Source organism: Cryptotermes secundus, unplaced genomic scaffold (assembly GCF_002891405.2).
Source record: "Cryptotermes secundus unplaced genomic scaffold, Csec_1.0 scaffold194, whole genome shotgun sequence".
In the NCBI taxonomy this organism is placed as follows: domain Eukaryota; kingdom Metazoa; phylum Arthropoda; class Insecta; order Blattodea; family Kalotermitidae; genus Cryptotermes; species Cryptotermes secundus.
This window is the reverse complement of record NW_019738957.1, coordinates 631989-647785: the sequence shown is the minus strand read 5'-3', so window position 1 is coordinate 647785 and position 15797 is coordinate 631989. Positions and strand designations below refer to the sequence as shown.

General features: G+C 43.1%; 1 protein-coding gene across 6 annotated transcripts in view; it reads left to right on the top strand.

Annotated features, from left to right (window-relative positions):
• LOC111871390 (kinesin light chain) overlaps positions 1–15797 on the top strand; it is a 223677-nt gene that overhangs the window by 12132 nt on the left and 195748 nt on the right. Inside the window, exon 1 of one of the 6 annotated variants that reach the window (XM_023864477.2) lies at positions 7600–7786. The exons of the other annotated variants lie outside the window; for them this stretch is intronic. The gene's annotated coding sequence lies outside the window, so the exon portion shown is untranslated. Of the gene's footprint in view, positions 1–7599; positions 7787–15797 lie in introns of those variants that run through there. 6 annotated transcript variants of the gene reach the window in all.

Sequence of the window (15797 nt, the reverse complement as noted above, 5' to 3'; positions counted from 1 at the left end):
AAAAGCATGTACACAGAGCATGCAGCAAACAAAAGAAGTAACGTAGATAGGAGAAAAAAAAAAATAAATCAATAATGAAAACTATGATATAACAGCAACTGTGAGTAAATAATTTACATTTAATTTCGTAGAATACAACATTACTGTACATAAAAAATCACAGCATGTAATAAAGAGTAAACAAGCCTCATCTTATTTAATCAGCGCAGTGGCTGAGAATAAAATACAAGCATATGAAACACGGTAACTGGGATAAAATAAAACGAATAAAATTCGACAATTAATTTCTTATAATAGGTAAAAGTTCGCGTCACACCTTTCACCTTGTGACGGCACACCGGTTGCGGAACACTGGCCCAGGAATCAGTCCTTGCTTCCCAGTCATGTTCACGTATTCTGCTCACCGAGTTTAATACGGCTCATACAGTTTTATTTAAATCATTAAATTAGAACATTCAAAATAGGTTTTGAGAATTGCGAATATATGTGCTTTGTAAGTTCGGAAAGACGAATGTCTGTGATCAAAATGGCTGCAGTATGAAACCAGTTACAGTTTGCGTTGGTTTTGGTTTCCAGCCAGTGTGGTCTCTCTTCTGTTGTTGACTCATGTTTGCGTCATGCTTCCCACCACTGACCCCTCCTCCTCCAACAGAAGCAGCTGAACTAAGTGGCGGATTTTAAAATCCGTGATGTGTACTGTGCAGGAATATGAACAGATCCTAGAAGTTGAGAGAGTATGGGATGGGAACATTACCTTGTTTTCTAAACTCCGCCCTCTGTATCATAAGTTTTGCCCTTTGTTTGCACGAACTGAACATACATAAGACGGATTTCAGTTAAATTTGTTAATGACGTTCCATACTAAAAGTTATTAGCTGAAATTCATTTGGTTCTTGTCGGTCGAGTACAGCCCCAACTTCATAACGAAACTCGTCGAATTTGATATATTTGATGTGCAGGATGAACAAAAATTATGTATATATTTCGGAAATTTATTTCAAAGCAGTCGGGCAAGACTGAAGATCCGAGCATTTAGACATAAAATTACAGCCGACGACGTTTATTTCAGCATGTAGAGGTGTTCGATATGTGTACTGTTGATAACTGTACACATTAGGTTGGTGTTTCAGTTCCAGCCGTACTTCTCTCTACACAAACAGATGTTTTACATGACTGTCTATAAAATGCATAAATGGGTAAGTTAGAAGATGGGTTCACCCCAAAATTCCGCCCTATAATGTTTCGTTCGTTTCACACATTTGAATTTATTAAACTGCATTATTTTTTTTTTCTTTTTCAGAGGGTGTGGCATTTTCTTTACAGCAAATCATTGCAACTCCATGTGCTGCACGCTTTGATTCAAAAGTTTGACAGTTGTAATCTTATGTGTGAAAGTTCGACATATTATCTTGCTTGATTGTTTTATAACACATTTCCGAAGTTGTGAAGCTTGTGCTCGCTCTGTATAAGAAACTAACTGCTGAATGTTTGTCCGTGACGTAAAATAAGAACTATAATAAGCATCGATTGCTTTTGAGCAAAGCAATATTCATGTTGGCGAATATTTAACCAAGTACAGTGATACAAAATTTGACTATACATTGTGGTATTTAATGCTATTTTTGCAACAGTAGGTTTGAATTTGCAGTAGTTGAATGTTAAGGTGAATCATATGTGCTCAAAAAGAAGAAATAAGAGGATGTGAAAACGTGTACTGTACTGCAGTACAATAAAGCCTCCCCATTGGCGAGGGACACGTTCCTGTGAGCTCGCAGGTATTGAGACAGCTGTTCTGTAAGAAAGAATGAGGGAGGTCAGTATTTACCTGACAGACTCGTCATGCCTATATGTAGGGTGAAAAGATATTCTCTCACAAGCTCGCCGTAGTGTGATTCCTTGTAAAAAAGAAACACGTCGAAAATGTGCAACATATGCCCTGTGGCGTTTAGTTTTCAAGATAACACGTCACCATCAAATTGCGCAAGGTATCAGATGATCACGTCTATGCGCCTCATAGTTACAGTAGGTGTTCGAAGCTGCCTCCGTCCGTTTGAAGGAAGAAAGCAGCGCTCCTCATGACATTCTATCGAATAGACCTTAACGTGTTCGCATCGACCGTTCTTACAGATGCTTAAAGTCCTGCCATGAAATATCCGTTAGTCATTAGAGGGACTGCATAAACGTGCCCCTTCAGGTGTTCCAATAGGAGAAAATCCATCGGAGTTGGGTCCGGCGACCGAGGAGACAGTGAAATGAACCCACGACGTCCTGTCCACGTTCAGGCATTATCGGACGACTTCCCCATAGTGCGTTAGAGCGTAGTCATGCTGAAACCGCATCCTCTCCCTCACACCTAGAGGACGATCGTCTGGTGTGTATGAACTACTTTTGAGTGCGCTCTCTTGGGATAGTCCCAGTTCTTACGCGATATTGCGTGAGTTCCACGGCTGTCGTTCATCACCAGCAATTATGGCATCTTCACTGGACGGGGGCCTGGAGTCCGTGAGCGACCTGCATTCACGGGTGCCATAGGTGTTACACTTTCTGTCTCACGGAGATGCTGCTCCAGTCGTCGAAACACATCGTTTGGGTAACGACCAGGATAAGGTAGCGCGTATTCCTGTGTAGCAAGCAGTACCAGCTCTACTATTGCAGGAACCGATGGTTAAGAGCATGTCTCAGTATTCATCGTGTGAGTATTCCATGATGATTACAACTGACACCAGCTATGAATTGTGTGTCGTGAGTACACCGAACAGCGCGTTACGTTTCGTCATTAGAAGTAACGCTACCCCATTGGACGGTAGCTTGTATCTTGAGAATTAGACGTTCCAGGACATATTATTTTATAGAGACCTTGTGCACAAGTTTCTCTTCATTTCATTTATGATTTCGTTTCGGGGTTCGATTTTTGTTTCTTAAATGGCGCTGGCGTATGTGGGTATTACGTAGCAAGAAAATTAGATTTTCTTCTGCTTTGGCGCACCTCGATTTGGTTGTTGGTTTGGTTCTTTTCGGCCCTAATTTTAGGTCGTCACATTCATTTCCACAAGTTTTATTGCAAACTTTCCTATTCTCTCGTTGACAAATCCTGGTCCTGAGTTCGTGTATAAATGTAGTTCTGCATATTTTGGGTGCCAGTGATTGAAAGTGGCTCTGTCGAATGGTCTTAACAGAGTAGGTGCCTCCCACCTTTCTCACCTGAGGAATGAAACATCCAGTTTTCGAAAATTAACGTCATTATAATACCAGACAGTGGACAAAGTAAAAACATCAGTAGTCCCATGTGTTATGCACCGTCATTAGAATTGGCACGTACACGGCACCTTGCACATATGGGCATGCATAATATTTCGGTCAGAGTAAAAAATATCAGAACCTAGTATAGGCATTATATAATATTAATAATTTTTTGACGTACTCCCTCGGCCTTTAGCAGCTTTGATAAGAACTGTAAAGTAAAAATAAACCCAGTAAGCACAAGAGGATTAAAATTCAAGGGAATGAAACGTCCTACATACAAATAAGAGTCTTAAAACAGATAAGCCAGTACCGATAATTACTAAGTAACAATACCCACTTAATAACATAAACTCATCGTGTGGTCACATATAGTCCTAATTTGGCCGAAGCTGTAACTTGCTACGTCATGAATGATGGCAGGAGAGAGAGGAGAGAGATTCAGGCTGTGCTGACTGATATGCTCAGCTATCAGAGCCATGTGGGCTGGTTCTTGTACTTCCTGTAGATGGTGTTAGGTTCAGCCTGTAGCTTTTTTTTCCCAACATATTTTGTGACCTTCTTCATATGCATGTCAGATTGTACAGGGAGGTTCTTGTTGACCGGTTCACGGCTCTGCGCTCTACGGCGATCTGTGTACCGCCGACAGAAAGGAGCATATGAATCTTGCCGGTGAATCGATATGCCTGTTGGCCAGTAACTTTCGGAATGAAGTAGTTACAATTCATAGATCTCAGGAGATGTTGAAATGCTGTCCCCCTACACCAAAATATTCCTGGCATCCGCAGAAGTTCTGATTTACCATTTGAAGCTGTTTTGCAGGAATATTTGCAAATTCGTTACAAATATTTGCTTATGGTTCTTCCGATCGGAGTTCCTGTTGTAAACTTTGTGCTGCAGACAACCCTATAAGAAAAAATGAGAAGGATCAAGATCAGGTGAACGTGCTGACAATTCTGTTCCCGGAGACATCAGACAAAGCCTGCATACGTGAAGTACTGGCAGTAGCTGAGTCTTTCTGAAAGCAGTCATAGAGTCTTTCTTCTTCTGTTAACTGTGGATAGAATTGTCAGACTTGAAATGTAAGAAGAAGTTCTGTATGCGTAGGTTTTCTGTGCATTTCTGGGGCGATAAATTAGGGCCCCACTTCATGACCAAGTCGTCCAAGATAGGAAGAGTAGTATTTTTTCTGCTTCCATAATGAATTGTATGGTAGGTCTGAGTGTATTGAGACGGCTAGGAAGTTGTTGTAATGTTGCTAGTTTCTGTGTCGAAATGACAAAGAAGTATCGTCAACATATCTTTTCCATGTAGCAGATTTGTGATCGCTGTATCCTGTGCTTGTTCCTTAAACTTTTTCTTGAGTATTGCTGACCACCGGAGATGATCGGTTGCCCACTGCCCACTTGCTAATAGAATTTATCTTCAAACGTAATTTATGTATCTGATAATCCCACAACTTCTTCGACCTAAAGGTGAGCGGTCTGGGAAAACAGGTTCCACACTAACTCTGTTGTTGCTAACTTGTATGACTTCTGCCATCTGTACATTGCTAAACAGACACTGTGTTAAAAGGTACCAGGGAGTCTCCATTTTGAATGTTAATCTCGTTCTTGACAATATGCAAGTATGGCCTCAGAATCTTAAGAAGAAACTCCGCACGTGCATAGCAGGAGAGCCAGTGGAGCTTACTGTTGGCGTAAGGGGATATCTGGTTTCTGTACCGTAAGTCCATAGAGATGAGGTGGTTTACCGTGATGGGATGCCAGTTTATGTTTTTAAACAGCGGGAACCGAAGATTTATGCTTAAGAAGTTTCCTACCTTATCGATCCCGCCACCTTTCGGCTTGTAGCATAGTCCCTCAACCAACTCCGCTACCGCGTGCTCCTGTCTAATAGGTATCGAGAGCTTTTCTTCTACACGATAATGTCCTCGGAACGAGATCATGTCTAGTGACATCGAGTGTCGATATTAATGTGTTGAGTTTACTTTCACCTTCATGACATTGTGCTTTAACACAGTAAGTTCATGACCATCCCGTTGCACCACTACCTTGTAACAACAGCTTAGAGATTATTATGACTACGTTTTTTTTCTTCTTTTTAATTCGCTCAGTGGGGGGTGGAGTCCAGTTGGGTCCACTCGGCACGGCGGCCACTGATTGACCTATTGTACCTGCCCCGGGTGATTATGATGGAGAATTTGGTGGAATGAAGATTGGCAGGGGAAACCGAAGTACTCGGAGAAAACCTGCCCCAGCGCCACTTTGTCCACGACAGATCCCACTTGACCAGACCCGAGATCGAACCTGGGCCGCCGCGGTGGGAAGCCAGCGATTAACCGCTTTTGCTATGGCGCGACCGCCGCTTGTCGACGAAGTTGATGCCAACTTTAGTGGATAGAGGGTATCGCGTGGTCAGCGCAGCGGATCCCCACGGCCGTTAATTTCGGTTTTCTAGACCGGAGCCACTATTTCCTTGAAATAGCTGCTCAGTTATTCTCACAAGGCTGAGTGGACCCCGTTCCGGACCCACTACTTCTCAGAAAATCTGGTAGCGCCGAGAATCGAACCCGGAACCTTTGGATCTGTAGCCAGGAACTCTGACCACTAGACCACAGAAGAGATAAAATGTAGTAGATAAGAATAGGACTTCTCTTTGGTATAAAGAACTTTGTGGTGCCTCTCAGTGTAATTCGCCGGTCACAGTGACCGCGCGGTCTAAGGAATGAACTGTATTCGCTCACTTGAACCCTGGGATCTTGGGTTCGAATCCCGCTCAAAACATGTATGTCTATATTGTGTGCGTTTATTTTGTGTTTGTGTTCTGTATGAAAACATTCCTGAGTAAGTGCCTGCAGAAATGCTATTTTTTAATTACTTGTAAATATGTGATTTTGTCTCAGCCGGGATAGCGCAGTCGGTATAGTGACTGGCTACGGGGCCGGTAGGGCCAAGAATTTTCTCTTTTCCACATCGTCCAGACCGGCTCTGGGGTCCACCCAACCTCCTATTCAATGGGAGGCACTTTCCCTGGGGGTAAAGCGGCCGGGGAGTGAAGCTGACCACACCTCCAGCTAGTGCCGAGGTCAAGAAAATAACTAACTATACATCCACTCCCCGATATGCCTTCATGGTGTAGTGCTTAATTCGTTGAGAAAAGGGATAACTTTACCTTGTGTTGTCCTGTATGTAGGTAGAGGCCTTGCGACCGGCTGATCCCCCGTCCACGTATACGATCACGAAACTGAAAAAGCGGCTAAGGCCAACGAAAGGGCTGTTGAGATATAATGATAATAATAATAATAATAATAATAATAATAATAATGTAATGTCAGTGAAATTCAAATAGACGTATTCAAATTGGAGGTTCTAACAGACCGGTCTAAGCCAGCATGATATTCATCCCACAACTTGGGGAAAAGAGTTATGCTGTTAAAAACGTAGCAGTTTGCTTTTTATAGTCGGAACACGCCAACACAATGGGCGGGTATGCATCCACATAAGTTCGCTGTTTTATACATTGCGTAAAGAACACCTTTAAATACTAAGAAATCTCGTCATTAATTTCAGATTTAATTACGAAGAAAACTGAAACCTTTCTATGCCATTCTAAGGCTATTTGTAAAGCGGCCTCCGTAGTCTAGAGGTAACGTTCCCACCTCATGACTCGTGGTACGCGGGTTCAAATACCCGGCGGAGGTCGTCGAATTTTTAAGGGCGGAAAAATTCAGGGAACAAGTCCTTCGGGAGGGACTTTAAGCTGTGTGTCCCGTGTCGTAACTTTACTGCACGTAAAAGAACCTCATATCCCCAAAGGGGATCACTGAGCCAAATTCCAGGACGTTTCCCGCCCAACAATAGCCTCTAAGGCCTCTGATAGATGGGGGAAGCATTATAGACACCGCTAAGCAAGCGGCCGAACTCGCTTGCCCGGCGATACTGATGGTACGCACCATTTATCGGTAGGGTAAAGAGACTGGTAGAATATCATAGAGGGAAGCACAATAGATCAAACTGGTCGCGGTGCATGGGGAAACCCACCCTCTCTAAATAACTAACTAACTAAGGCTATTTGTAGCTTTTCTACAACATGAATTATAGGTCTGCATGACTAGGGAATTGTACTTGAAAGGAACGCTTGTTTTGCTAAAAACTTGGCATGGAAGACTCTAATTCCGCCACTGGTACGCGGCCTGTCTACGAGTATCTCCGTACACTCTTTGCTGTAGTATGTTGTGGCTTTGTCACCACCAGAAGTAACAGAAACATTACGTGTAAGTCAGTGTGCAGCTGTTTTCCCTCTCAAGCTTCGAACCTGTTTTTCGCATTTGATGTTACTGCTAGTTCATCAGCTGCAGTCATAAACTCTGGCTTAGAATGAACCCACAGTTGGAGCAAGTTTTCAGTTTATAATTGGTATACGTCATAATGATTTTTAAACTTCCTGGATAAACGGGTGACGTGTTCAAGAATATAGTGAGCGTGTTTCCAGAAGGAAGCGTAATATTGGTTGTGTTTGTTTCCTAAGTCCTGCAACGTAATGTGTGAGTATGTATTTTTGGTTGTGACTGTGGCTGTATATGTCCACACCCCACTATCACTGCCTCTCAGTTCTGCTTTTCTGTTTTTGACCATGAAAGGCAAGACCTACGAATGGATAAGTTAATCACTCCACCAAAACAATGTTTATGATCTCAGTGCAATGGTGTTTACAGTTCATTCGGAGTGAAACGGAGGTAATAGTTTGCAATTTGGAGACTTCGCGAGCTAGTACCAGTGGCTCACTTCTTAAAACGTGCATCCGGGTTTCACGAGTATATCCCACTCTGGGCTTGGAAGCTGTCGATTTTCAGTGCTTTTCTCTCTCTCTCTCTGGCGTGTTTTTGATGGGCTCTTCCTCCTTCAAGGAGCCCTACCGCATGTCGAATATGTTACTGTCAAGTATTCTTGGGCAGTTTAAAGCGATTTTTCAACTACGTTGGTTTGTTGTTGCGGACTGTTGTGAATGCATAATTGGAAAGGATTTGGAATAGAGCTGTCTGGCGATTGATGTAGCCGTCCAAGTGAATGTGACTTTCATCGGAGAACCACACATTCCTCAAGAAATCTGGATCCTCGTACACCATGGCCAAAAATGTTCCACAATACACCATCCTGGGTCGCATATCTGACTCTGTCAAGCGCTGTCCAACCTGTATCCGGTACGGAAATCCACGACTTCCGTATGAGCAGAAATAATACTCGACTATGAATACTTTTTCCTCCGTCGAGGGACCCATTTCCAACAACTGCACAATACAACTTCCTTTTCACTACTGGGAACACATGCGGCTGGAGCTATGCCCCGTCGACAAACGCACATGCGCGTTCGAGATGCGCGAGTTTCAGTACTGCATATTTGGCGCATACCGAATTAGCAGGTATTCCAGGAATTTGGGGGCACGCGGTAGCGTAGTTGGTTGAGGCACTATGCTACAAGCCTGAAGGTCGCGGGTTCAAGTCCCGATGCGGTAATTGGATTTTTGTCCAGTTGTCCTAATGCATCCAGCCGCACTATGGCCCTGGGGTCGACTCAGCCTCTAACAGAAATGAGTACAAGGAATATTCTTGGGGGTAAAAGGCAGCCGGCGCGTAAGGCTGGCAACCTTGCCGCCATCTATGAGCCGATTGTTTAGAAACTGTGAGAACCTCAACATCTCAGAACCCTATGGGCCTCCACGGCCTGTTACAGGGATAGCTTTAGTTTACTTTTCCAGGAAATTAATGTGCTCTTAATTACATCGTTGATGCAGTTACTTGTTACTGTCGCGCCGAAATATTAAAGCCTTTACCACAATCTCTAAGGATTTGTTATGTATCTGATTTTGTTTTACATTCTTATGTCGAGACGTGAACGTACAGACTTATTGTTTTCCCTGCGTTTCCTTCCTGACCAGCCTTCTTACTAGTGTCCAATAGAGGCTTTGGGTGTTTCTTTGTGGTTCTCGGTCTCTTGGCCAAGATCAGATTATAGTGTTTGCATTTTAACCCAATAAATTAGCATTATCAGCATAGGCCGGAAGTAGGTGTGTCCTGTTTGGTTTCTGCTCATCGCGACTTCCTTCACTTTCATAATGTGGTATTCTACAGCAGCGTTGAAAAGTAGTGGCAGTTTAGCATCTCCTTCCTTCAGACCGTTCTAAATGACAAATGACTGGACTTGTTACTAATATTCGTACACCACTGAGAGTCATGCAATACATTTAAAGTATTTGGTGTTTCGGGTGTTCGCTTTGCGCCTGTCTTCAGGTGATTGTCATTATACAGACATTTTATTGTTACCGTTACCGCTTACACCAACATTGAAAAACTCAGGCACACTGGCGTAGCGGTAACGGTAAGGACTCATAGCCGGGAGTTGCTTGGTTAGAATCTCTACTGGGTTTTGACTAATCCTGTATATAGAGAACAGAACTTTGAACATCTGCCCCATACATTATTTCTTTTGAGTTGTGCCATTATTTTAGATATATGTTTCTTAGATTGCACAATGCAAGTTTATGTGATGATTTCTGTATGGCTGTCATGATACAACTAGGGCGTTGAATCATGCTTGCGGGCCACAGTTTGTTACAGATAGTTCCATGGTGTGGGAACAACGCGTTCAGTTTTCTTGCCGGTCGTTGATTTGACTCTTTGTCGTGCATCGCTGCCTTCCGTAATACAGGATGGAACGTGGTACAGTCGCTACTTGCCTGCTGTTGCCAGTGAAGGTGTAGGTTGTTCTGTGAAACGTTTTCATCGGGTATGGTGATTTCTGCCCCTCCCCAGTGTTTCGAAACCTCACGTTTACAGCAACTTCCGCCACCTACTGCGAAGACGATAGTATCGTTCAGTAGTTTCAGCCATTTTTTCATAAGAGGTGGGTGAAGTTTCATACAGTAATTTGTCGTTCTCGTTAAAACAGTGATCACTAAACTGCGATTCGCGAACCTCTTGGGGTATACAGATATTTCAAATTTGTAATTATTTATTCGAGTATCGTGTAAGCAGATGTGCAAAATTGATTATACTGATGGTACTCAGTATGTTTTATACAAATGGTGTTCTTTGAAGTCTGTTGCACATACATAGTTCAGATTTAGGCCTACACGAGTAATCCTTTATTTTCAGAAGCTGGGTGATTTGCGAAACATCATATAGTTAGTTCTATCTGCAGGGTCATGTGCCAGGTGATCTGGCCATGCAGAGGGAGTGGAGGGATCACTTGAGGGGTAAAATTCGTGTTGTTTTCTTATGGGACTTTGCGCATTGTGATTTTTCGTGTCAGATTTATAGAGTGGGAATCACGGTATCAAGCAAAAGAGTGACTCATTGTGGAACCGGCATTCTTGACTCTATATCTTAGTCTTGTGTGCTAATTGTGCCATTATGTTATCTGTGTGAACTTGTGAAAGTGGAATTACTTGGTACGGGAATTTGAAATTCGATGTGACATCAACTCCTAAGGGGGACGCGGCAGTGTAAGTTGGTTGAGGCACTGTGCTACAAGCCGGAAGGTCGCGGGATCGAATCCCGATGTGGTGGATTTTTTCATTTTGCCTAATCCTTCCAGCCGCACTATGGCCTTGGCGTCGACTCAGCCTCTAACAGAAATGAGTACCAGGAATATTCCTGGGGGTAAAGGGCGGCCGGCGCATAAGGCTGACAACCTTACCGCCATCTGTAAGCCGATTGTCTAGAAAATGTGGGAGCCTCAACATCTCACAAACCTATGGGCCTCCACGGCATGTTACAGGGATAGCTGTACTTTTTTTTTTTTACTTTTACATCAACTGCTAATAACTTCTGAAGTTGTTACAGTGTCGTTAGATAAAGAGGGGATAATCGGTAGGAAGAATTCGCTAATAACCGATTACAGAATATTCGCAAATTTGGTATTAGGTTGGTTGTATTTCGTGTAAGAACAAAAGTAAGGTCTTTGTTATTCGTTAAGCATCACACATTCATAATCTCTGCATTAGATGGTTGTGAGTAGTCAGCTTCACGCCCTGGCTATTTTACCACCGGGGAAGGAGCCCCTGACACCCATTGGATAGGAAGCTGGATGGGCCTCATCCAGTTAGAACGCCCCTCCTGAGACTCGAGCATTAATTCCCCAGCAGTCCATCCGGTAGCCTAGTCGCTATACTGACTGAGCCGTAGTTGAATATGGGATATATATTTGTTATTAAAATTCCCAAAAAACTTTATATCCGAAGTTTGTTCGTAAGTGGAATTAATATAGTACCCAATAAGAAGGTGGTTTAAGAATATCCTGGGCTGTAACGTTAAGTGCTGTTATGCCAGTATTGCGCCAGCATTGAGATATATTTGGTGTACTTGGCGTTTCGAAGTTGGCTCTGCTTCTATCTTCTTGTGATTAGTTGTCGTTATACTGTCATTTGGTTTTGTTTGGGGCCGAAGCGGGACTTTTGATTACTCCGTTAATTAGATCACTGGGGCAGAAATAGGCAGTGAAAAGTGATAATCCGTGTAACGACGTATTTATAGATTTATTGTCATTTGTACCTTCTTATGTGAGAAAGTATTGAAATCGGTATTGGGGATTTTGGCGGGTTTAAACGTTTTCAGCACCACAGGAATACGAAAAAGTTGTTTTTGGAGTACCATCTCTATGCCTGTGGGGCACACGATAGCGTAGTTGGTTGAGGCAAAATGCTACAAGCCGGAATGTCGCTGGTTCGATTCCCGATGATGACATTGGATTTCTCAGTTGACCAAATCCTACTGGCCGCGCTGTGGCCCTAGGGTCGACTCAGCCTCTAACAGAAATGAGTACCAGGACTCTTCCTAGGGGATAAAGGGCGGCCGGCGCTTAAGGCTGACAACTTTACCTCCATCTGTGAGACGATTGTATAGAGAAAATGTGGGAACCTCGACGTACGGCAACCATATGGCCCTTCACGGCCTATTATATGGATAGCTTTACTTTTTAATCTCTATGTCTGAACACGTATGAATGTATGTATATATGTGCACTTCGTAAGCGCGATTATGATTACATTGTACGAATTTATGGAGATCATCTCCCAAAATAGAACTGCATGGGAGGCATGTTCAGGAAAATTCCAGTAAGCACATTATGGCCCAAAGGCGAAACTTTGAATTTGTCGAAGTCTGCTTTACCGGTTAGACGTATTTCATTCTTGTTCTGTACACAGTGACCGACAGTTGTCTGTAGAGGAACACTCGATTACGTTTCTAAGGTAACAGAGTCAGTTGGATATGAGAAAGCACGTGCAGTGCCTTTGCACCGATTTTCTTTTGTACTGTAAGGTTATTGACTTTTGAGCGTTATTAGTCGAGTTATAGCAACAATCATGCCTAGCCCTTCTCTTCGGTGGATAGTGTAGGCTTGCCAGCCTGTTGTTCAGAAGGCCTTGCCTTGGATACCCGCCGTCATCACTGGTATTAAAATAAATATAGGATTAAAAGCTGTGATTGTGTAACGACAGATATGCGACAGATACGTTGTGTGAGGTGTATGTCGGGTGCTAGAAGAGGTACGCCGTCTTCGCCCTTCGCTCCAGTAGCCTTGATTTGCGTGCAGGTTGGCAAGAACACGGGAGCGATGTGTGGGTGTTAACTATTGAGCGCGCGGTATGAAAAGAAGAGAAAAGGGAAAAAGGAAAGCTGCTCGTGTATTTGTGTGTATATGCGTCACAGTGGGAAGCTTCCGCCAAATAAGTCAACGGTTGTCTCGGATATTCAGAGAATGAAGTCAGGTGATCATTGGGTCCGCCGAAATAATCGGAATGCAAATCGTATTTTGTGCATTTTTGTTAAATCGCCACGAATTGATGATGTTACTGCATGTCGTTATAACCGAGTCTATGTTTGTATCTGTAGATGACGTGATGAAAGCTCATGAAATTTCTGCGAATTCTCACTGCCTGTTTGAGAAACGGGGCTCCATGGTGTTTTATTGTGGTCCACTTAGAGATTTTCGCACATTTTGTGTCCCTTTCAAACCATTACATCTGCTTCATCTGTCCGTTTCTCTTTGGCTTATTTCTTGATTGTCAAGGAGGTGCGGGGGTGTGATAATTACATGCAGGAATACATAAGTGGAATTCAAACAGTCAGAATACAGGTAGGAGGAAAAGTTAATAAACTGGTGTGCCTAAACACACAGGGGTGTGTAGGGACCGTGGGGTATGTTGCCCGTATTCTTGGATGTTGTGACGAAATGTGCGTGATTTTCACGTTTACCCGCGTTTCTAATCAGGCGATTGGGTTGGAGCCAGAGTAAGCCGTTCCCAATGAATGGAAGGGAAATTAAAGGTTTCTTTCTCTCGGGGAAATCGAATCCGTGCTGCCAATTCCGGAACCAGGTGCTTCAGGCTCCTTGTGGTCGAATTGTTTCTTTCAGAGTAGCTTTTGCTGTGGTATTAAAAGTGGGATATGCTGACATCATGACTCAGGCCGGTGTGCGCCGGTTTACATAATCTCATTCGTTTCAACTGTGCGCATTTCTTTGCGTCATGTCGCAGACATCATGCCGGTGTGCGGCGTACCTTAGGGGTGTGATATATCAAATTTGGGGGAGGGGCTTATAGTGTGTATGCCAATAACAAAAAATCTAACCAACTGAGCCACCACGGATATTACGGAAGAAGGATAGTTAATGATAGGGAGTTCCATTGGGCCTATAAAAAACAAGAGCGCAGATATGAGTTCCTAAGAGTTTTGCCTACCTTGGTGGCTTTCCATTGGGCCTATAAAAACAAGAGTGCAAATATGGATTCCTAACAGTTTTGCTTACCTTGGTGGCTTTGTTGTTCTTTTATTCTAGGCACGTGTGTATTTGTGTGAAGGTAGTCACGCTTCTGATGTTACACTCTAATTGTCCTCGTACTTCGGTAAATATTCGGCATGTCGGAAATGTTTCAAATGAAAGTTCCAGATCCGAATGAAACTACAGGCCCGTGTTATGTGACAAGTCCTTGTACGAGGAGACGTTGTGTTCGAGCTTAATGTAAAGTTTGTTTATACTGGATCAATTTGAATCGAAAGTTACTTACACTAGCAACTTTCGGTGTATAGACATGCATTAATATTGTCAACCACTTACTAGTTTCGGAGGCGAGCCATGCTGACGCACAGATTGACCGTCTCATTGTGCAGTTTATTTTGCTGTTCGTATAATGAAGTCATAAAAAGGTAAATTAATTCTTAAGTGACATCACCCATGTAGCTGTAACAGGAAGGGTCTCGTCAGCGTGAAGGAAAATAGCTGTCATTTGAAATGAAAGGAACAAATGGCGGTCGTTTGGAATATAGAACTGTCAGAAGTGGTAATTTCTTTTGAAATTGATATTGTGGATATGAATCAGGGTATTGTAGAGTGACAGACATGTAATTGTATGTCTGCAAGCCCGCATATGCTTGACGCGAAATTGCGGTTTTCGCGTGCATAGAACCGCCTGCTGTTTCAACCTAGTACATCTTCCAAATGTCACTGCGCACACTGCAGTGACACGTTGGAAATTGTATGGACGTCATCTGCTCATGACTGCTGAGCTTTGTGTTCTTGGTAAGTGAACTTCACGTCGTCGCGCACACTTAACATGTTTCGTCGTTTTGTATGTTCTGTACACCCCTTAGCAACATTTTAAAGTATTTAGCCTTCTTTTGTAAATTCTGTAAAAAAGTTGAAGTGCAGAAATGAAGTGATTGTAATTTGCATATACAGTGAAACTTAAACTGAACCAAATCCAAATGAATCATAATTGTAATCTAAATAACCGAAGAAACATGTGGAATGAGCTGGGGCAGCTGACTTGCTATACAGGTTGTCCGGATGAAAGGTATCGAAAATGAAATAGTGATATCTCAGAAAGCATTTATTATACATATTTATGGGTTACACCATTACAAAGGGAAATTATCAAAGTTTTTTTCTGTATAACTTTCTCATAAATTTCATTGTGGGCTGCCTTGGTGGCACGACAAATATCCAAACGATATTCGACCTCGTTCCACGTTGCTTGAAATGTGTTTGGTGTTACCGTAGCCACAGCGTCCCTTATGTGGGCTTTTAGGTGTTGAAGCTCGTTGATCTTAACCTGTTAAGACAGTGTTGTTCACATAATCCAACAAGAAAAAATCCATTGGGGTTAAATTTGGAGACCTAGGAGGCCAAGAGATCGGTCCACATCTTCCGATCTGTCCCCGAGCCATCTCTGTCCACGGAATTCATAACATGGTGGCAGAAATGTGGTAATTGAGGCAGCGCATACAGCTCCAGCATGTCCCAAGTACGAACGTCCGGTCACAGTCTTTTCTAAAAAGAAAAACGGTCCAAACAACCTGTGCATTAAGCCGGCCCACACGTTCACTATGGGACTGCCTGTCTCCAACTCACATGTGACATGTGGATTTTGACTGCCCCAAATCCTACAGTTGTACCTGTTTACAACTCCATTGACAAGGAACGTCGCTTCCTCCGAGAAGCACACTTGGCGGAGGAAATCGGGTGCTCGTCGATTCTTTCTAGCCTGTCCACAGCGG